The sequence below is a fragment of the Brassica oleracea genome, chromosome C7, assembly GCF_000695525.1.
Source record: "Brassica oleracea var. oleracea cultivar TO1000 chromosome C7, BOL, whole genome shotgun sequence".
Classification (NCBI taxonomy): domain Eukaryota; kingdom Viridiplantae; phylum Streptophyta; class Magnoliopsida; order Brassicales; family Brassicaceae; genus Brassica; species Brassica oleracea.
In genome coordinates this window covers 21785965-21792037 of record NC_027754.1, presented here as the reverse complement: position 1 = coordinate 21792037, position 6073 = coordinate 21785965, and positions in this window count along the sequence as shown.

Below are 6073 nucleotides of genomic sequence, written 5' to 3'. Positions count from 1 at the left end.
GCGGAAATGGGTCATTCTCTCACAAGCTGAAGAGGCTTTTTTTCTCCAGCGCTCTAGAGTTCAATGGAAGAGCCTAGGCGACAGTAGCACACGGTTCTTCCACAGAACGGTGGAAACAAGAAGAGCCTCAAACCACATCCATTATCTCACAGATGACTCAGGTGTTCGCTATGACTCGCAAGATGGGATTGAGCAGCATTGTATCAATTACTTCACTAATCTACTGGGCAAGCCTGTAAATCCTCCCTTGTTTGCTCAGTCTGATCTGGATATTCTCTACGGGTTCCACTGCTCAGCTGAGGTCTCAGAAAAATTCAACTTGCGTTTCACAGCCGAGGAGATCAAAGCGGCGTTCTTCTCGCTTCCAAAAAACAAAACTTGTGGCCCCGATGGTTTCTCTCCGGAGTTTTTTCAAAGCATGTTGGTCTGTTGTGGGAACGGAAGTTACTGAGGCAGTATTGGAATTCTTCGCTTCAGGCTCAATTCTACAGCAATGGAATGCAACCTCGCTGGTCCTCATCCCTAAAATTACCAATGAGTCAAGGACCACTGATTTCAAACCAATCTCTTGCCTCAACACGGTGTATAAGGTCATATCTAAGCTTTTGGCAAGCAGATTAAAGGCAATCCTTCCCAGTGTTATCTCTAATGCTCAGTCCGCTTTTCTTCCCGGAAGGTTACTAGCTGAAAACGTCCTTCTCGCTACGGACTTAGTCAAGGGCTATAAATCTAAGGTTTCAGAGCCAAGAGCAATGCTTAAAGTCGACATTCGCAAGGCATTTGACACGGTTAGATGGGATTTCATCATTGCTGGCCTTCGTGCTCTCTCTATACCAGAACAATTTATCATGTGGATCAGGGAATGCATTACTACACCTTCATTCTCTGTCTCCGTCAACGGTGTTTCTAGCGGCTACTTTAGGAGTACCAGAGGAGTGAGATAGGGAGATCCCCTTTCTCCCTACCTTTTTGTCTTAGCTATGGAAGCTCTATCGAGACTGCTTCACTCCAGATACCAAGCAGGCTGGATCTCTTATCATCCTAAAACAGCTGAGCTTCAGATTTCCCATCTCATGTTTGCTGATGATGTCATGATCTTCTTTGATGGAAGTTGCAACTCGTTGCACGAAATTTCCGAGTGTCTTGATGACTTTGCAAGCTGGTCTGGTCTAGAAATGAACAAGGAGAAAACTGAGCTATTCACTGCAGGGTTGGATCAACAGGAATCTTTTGCCATCTCTAGGTTGGGATTCTCTTCGGGTTCTCTACCTATTAGGTATCTTGGTCTTCCCCTCATGTCAAGGAAGCTAAAAATATCAGAGTACACTCCCCTTATTGCAAAGATCTCGGCCAGCTTCAAGATGTGGGCCACCAAAACACTCTCTTTTGCTGGCCGGCTCCAGCTCCTCTCCACTGTTATTTCTGGAATGGTTAACTTCTGGTTCTCTTGCTTCATCCTGCCTAAGGGCTGTATTAAGCAAATTGAATCGCTTTGTACTAAATTTCTTTGGTCTGGAAATATTGAGCTGAGAAAAACTGCTAAGGTAGCTTGGTCCACTGTCTGTCTCCCCAAGGATGAAGGTGGCCTAGGCCTCAGAAACTTTATGGTCTGGAATCAGGTTCTGTGCCTTCGGTTCATTTGGCTTCTTTTCTCAAACAAATCGTCTCTCTGGGCTGACTGGCACCGGCATTACTCTCTCGCCCGGAATAGTTTTTGGGCAGTTCAAGAATCTCAACAAGACTCATGGATGTGGAAACGCTTGCTGAAACTGAGACCAGTCGCTGTACGGTTTTTGCAAGCTCACCTTGGAGATGGCTCAAGAATAAGTTTTTGGTATGATGTTTGGACCCCGCTAGGCCAGCTCATTTCTCATATTGGCGCTAATGGTCCAAGGAACATGCGTATTCCCATTAATGCCACTGTTAATTAGGCCGCTAGCACTTCAGGCTGGTGTGTTGGAGGGCCTCGTTCTCAACATGAACTAGATCTCCACATTCATCTCACAACTCTGCCTCTTCAAGGGTTATCTGTTAATGGTGATGAATTCACATGGGAAGCAAATGGCATCTCTGATGGATCTTTTTCAGCTTCTCACACTTGGGAGATTCTCAGGCCTCAGAGTACAAAGAAGCAGTGGGCTGATCTTATTTGGTTCAAAGGCGCTGTTCCTAATCATGCTTTCAACATGTGGATTGCTAATGCGGATCGCCTCCCAACCCGCACACGCCTGGCATCGTGGGGCTTAAACATCTCGAATTCTTGCCCCCTTTGCTCTTGTTTTCTAGAGACCAGAGACCACCTTCTTATTAACTGTGATTACTCGAAGGCGGTTTGGCAGCTGTTGTTTGAACGGCTGGATCCAGCGCACTGTGGTCTGTTCTCTTGGACTGAGCTTCTTTCATGGATCAGAGGACCGCAGACATCACCTGCTGTCACTCTTCGTCGCATCTCAGTACAAGCCATCATTTTTCATCTGTGGAAACAGTGTAATAACGTCATTCATAACCAAATTTCCCTTTCCACAGCTGTAGTCTTCCGTCTTGTTGACCGTGACGTTCGGACTATCATCACTGCAAAGCGTCAACGAAAGAATTTTGCCTCTCTCATGTCGAGTTGGCTGCGATAACTGATCTTCTCAGATCTTTCCTAGCTCCATTATGTGGTTTCATATTTCTTTTCCGTTGTATTTCAATTATTATTAATACTAGATTTTTTAACTGCGGGTAAGATATTATATCTATTTCTAAATTCTAAAAAAATAATGTATAATATTGTATTATATTATTTAAAGAATATAAAATAAGACTACATAACATAAATATATTTTTAAAATTTTCTTTGTGGAATTCATTATGTTGTTTGATTGTTGTACTTGATTCACATATTTGCATAGATATTTGTGATAGATGAATAACTATATTTTTTATATCAATAAATAATATATATTTATTATGTAATATAAGAAAAATGAAATTATTTACTTTTTAAACAAACTTGTCTCATGTTGGGGATTCGGCTATAGACATATCATATTCGAATGAGACATTTTTACAGTTATCAATCTTCTTAACAGTCAAGAAACAAATCTGAATATCAAAACAATATATCATACGATTTCTTTGTGGAATAACTGCTCTGAATAAATTAAATTTAGGCATAAAAAAGGACTAGAAATAGATGTGCAGATATGTTATCTAAGTCAGCTTTACAAAGTACTATTCATAGTTCATATATCATTTATGTCCATCCTATTTTTTTGTCCATCATTTCTTAAACTTCTTAAAATAACTGATGCTAATTAATAATAAACTTTTGACAGGCAAAAAAAATCAAATTTTTCTAATTATCGCTTAAATATTTTATTAATATTGTCTAAGAAGCTGTGATATCATAGTTTAATTTTTATTAGTTTTTTTGTTAATTTTTAGAGTTTTTTGTATTTAAGATTTTTTTCCATATTAAACTTCTATTTCTTTCACAGAATTGATATATATATATGTCATAAGAATTATCATCAAATCAGTTTTACTTATTTATTATTTTGTTTTTAATGAAAATATACTTTTTAAATAATTTCATTTAAAATAAAATTATATATTAATTTGTTGTATTCTAACAATTTGATTGATTTAATTAATTTTTTTTGGTGGATAACTTAAAAAAATTTCATATGAATCGAGGAAAGCAAGCTTATGTTGTTATATTATATTTATTTGTGTATATAGAATCTATATATAATGCTAGTATAATAAAGAAAGAACAGTATTTTTTTGTAACTTCAAAAAGATACATTATTACAATTTGAAATTAATCAAAATTGAATAAAATGGTAATTAAATATTTGTAAATCTAATTATTTTTTTATCTTGTTTAATTGGATTCTCGTGAAAAGAAATCAATAGGTTAAACAAATGTTTCAAAATTTGTTGTTTTATTGTTTTGTCTATAAATTACAAAGTTATTGAATTGATATATTTAATTATTGCACCCTTAAATAATATTTTATTAAGACATTAGAGAACTATGTTTTGAATTGTTTTGTCAAAATTGTACAAAAATCTATGATTTTTTATATTTGTCACGAAAATTTATATGTTAAACTTACTTTTACAAAATTCTTAACTTTGTCACGAAAACAAAAATCTATGATTTTTCATATTTATCAATGTTCTCACACTTTCAAAGAATATATTAGCTTAGTCACTTACTTTTTTTTTTTTACAAAACAAAGTATCAGAGTCTTGAAAGTTGAATTCGTATTATTGTAACTGTACATAAGAGTTTGTGATTACATACTTACTGATTCTTGTATATGTGTCCAAGAAAGTTTCAATGGTTTAGTGGTAACTGCCCTATATTTATGGCAACTTTGGAGTTTCTGATTAGTTGATTTTCCTATCCTACGTGGACACCCTTCCATGGCTTATATTTGTTTTTCAGTATTGTATTGATTATGTTTTTTTGCTAGAAAAGTAGTTAGTTTCAATTGAGATCGGTTTTAGGGTATATTTATGCCAAGTATCGTATGCTTTAACTTTACCGATCGTGCGCGGAAATCCACTTTAATTTTACGTCTACAGCTTTATTTGTTCATTTCAAACATGTAATCACAGTGCCAAAATGGTTAGATCTTTCCTAAATTCAATATTCTAGTGCTTGAAAAATAAATAAAAAATATAGAATGCTAAAGTACCATCATTACACTAATTTTATATTCTATGCAATGTCTATGCATACAAGACAGCAGTGAGAATAAGAATATCAATAGTAATACTAGTATTCACGAAGGTACCATCATTACGCTAATTCCATTTTATATAGTGTTTCTAATTATATTTAAGACACGATATATTTTTCAAATTCATTTTTCGAATAGAATTCATAATTCGTCGGTGTATATGTCGCTCTAACCGTAACAAAGAAACTCAGTTTCACAAGATAAGAAATGTGCCAATCTATTTTTTGTTAAAGAAAATGTCTTATTCTATATAGAAAATGTATAAATTGTATTCTTAGAGCATCTCCAACCCATCTCTATAATAAAGATCTCTAAAATAGAGGTAAAAATAGAGATAGTGTTTTTGCTCTAAGACCATCTCCAACCCACCCCTATTTCTATCTTTATATTTTCCTCTAAAATAGAGAAACTCTATTATAGAAGTGAAAATGGTCCAATGTATGTCTCTATAATAGAATTCTTCTATTTATAGGTGAAAATATAGAGATATGATATTTCTACCTCTAAATATAGAGGCAAAAAGTAACTTTCCTCTATATCTTTCTCTAAAATAGAGAAACCCTATTATAGAGGCATACATTGGAGCATTTTCAGCTCTATAATAGAGATCTCTATTTTAGAGGAAAATATAGAGATGTACATTGGAGATGCTCTAATGCGTTCCTCTATAATAGAGGAATGCTATATTTGACTCTATAAATAGAGAAATGCTATTTTTTTCCCCTAAATATAGAAAAAAATAGCATTCCTCTATTTATAGAGGCAAATATAGCTTTCCTCTATTATAGAGGAACACATTTGGAGCAAAAACACTATCTCTATTTTTTCTTCTATTTTAGAGATCTCTATTATAGAGATGGGTTGGAGATGGTCTTAGGCCTTTAGGGATACTGAAGAACAAATTTCTTCTTCACAGTTTGATATCTTGCATATTTACATTGTTTTATCCATTCATCCATGAGCATTTTCATCATATAGATTAGGATTTAGCCATGTCTAGGTTGCATTTTGCATTCATTGTCCTTATTAGGTGTTGGAGTGTGCCATGGAGTGATTTGAGATGTTTAGGAGCATTGTGATCCAAAAGGAGGTGAAAGATAAGCATGGATGGAGCCTTTAGAGAAATCTCCTGTTGCTAAGATTTTGTGGAGACACAGAAAATTGAGTTAGCTTTCTAATGGAAGTGGTTTCAAGTCATTTGGAGATGTAATGAAGGAGTTATGATCAATTTACTAGAGGCATATCCATCCTGGTCGAGCATCGCAGAGTGACCTCTCAGAGCGACCTACCGAGGTCGCTCCCAGCCAGAGCGACCAGCCAGAGCGACTAGCTCA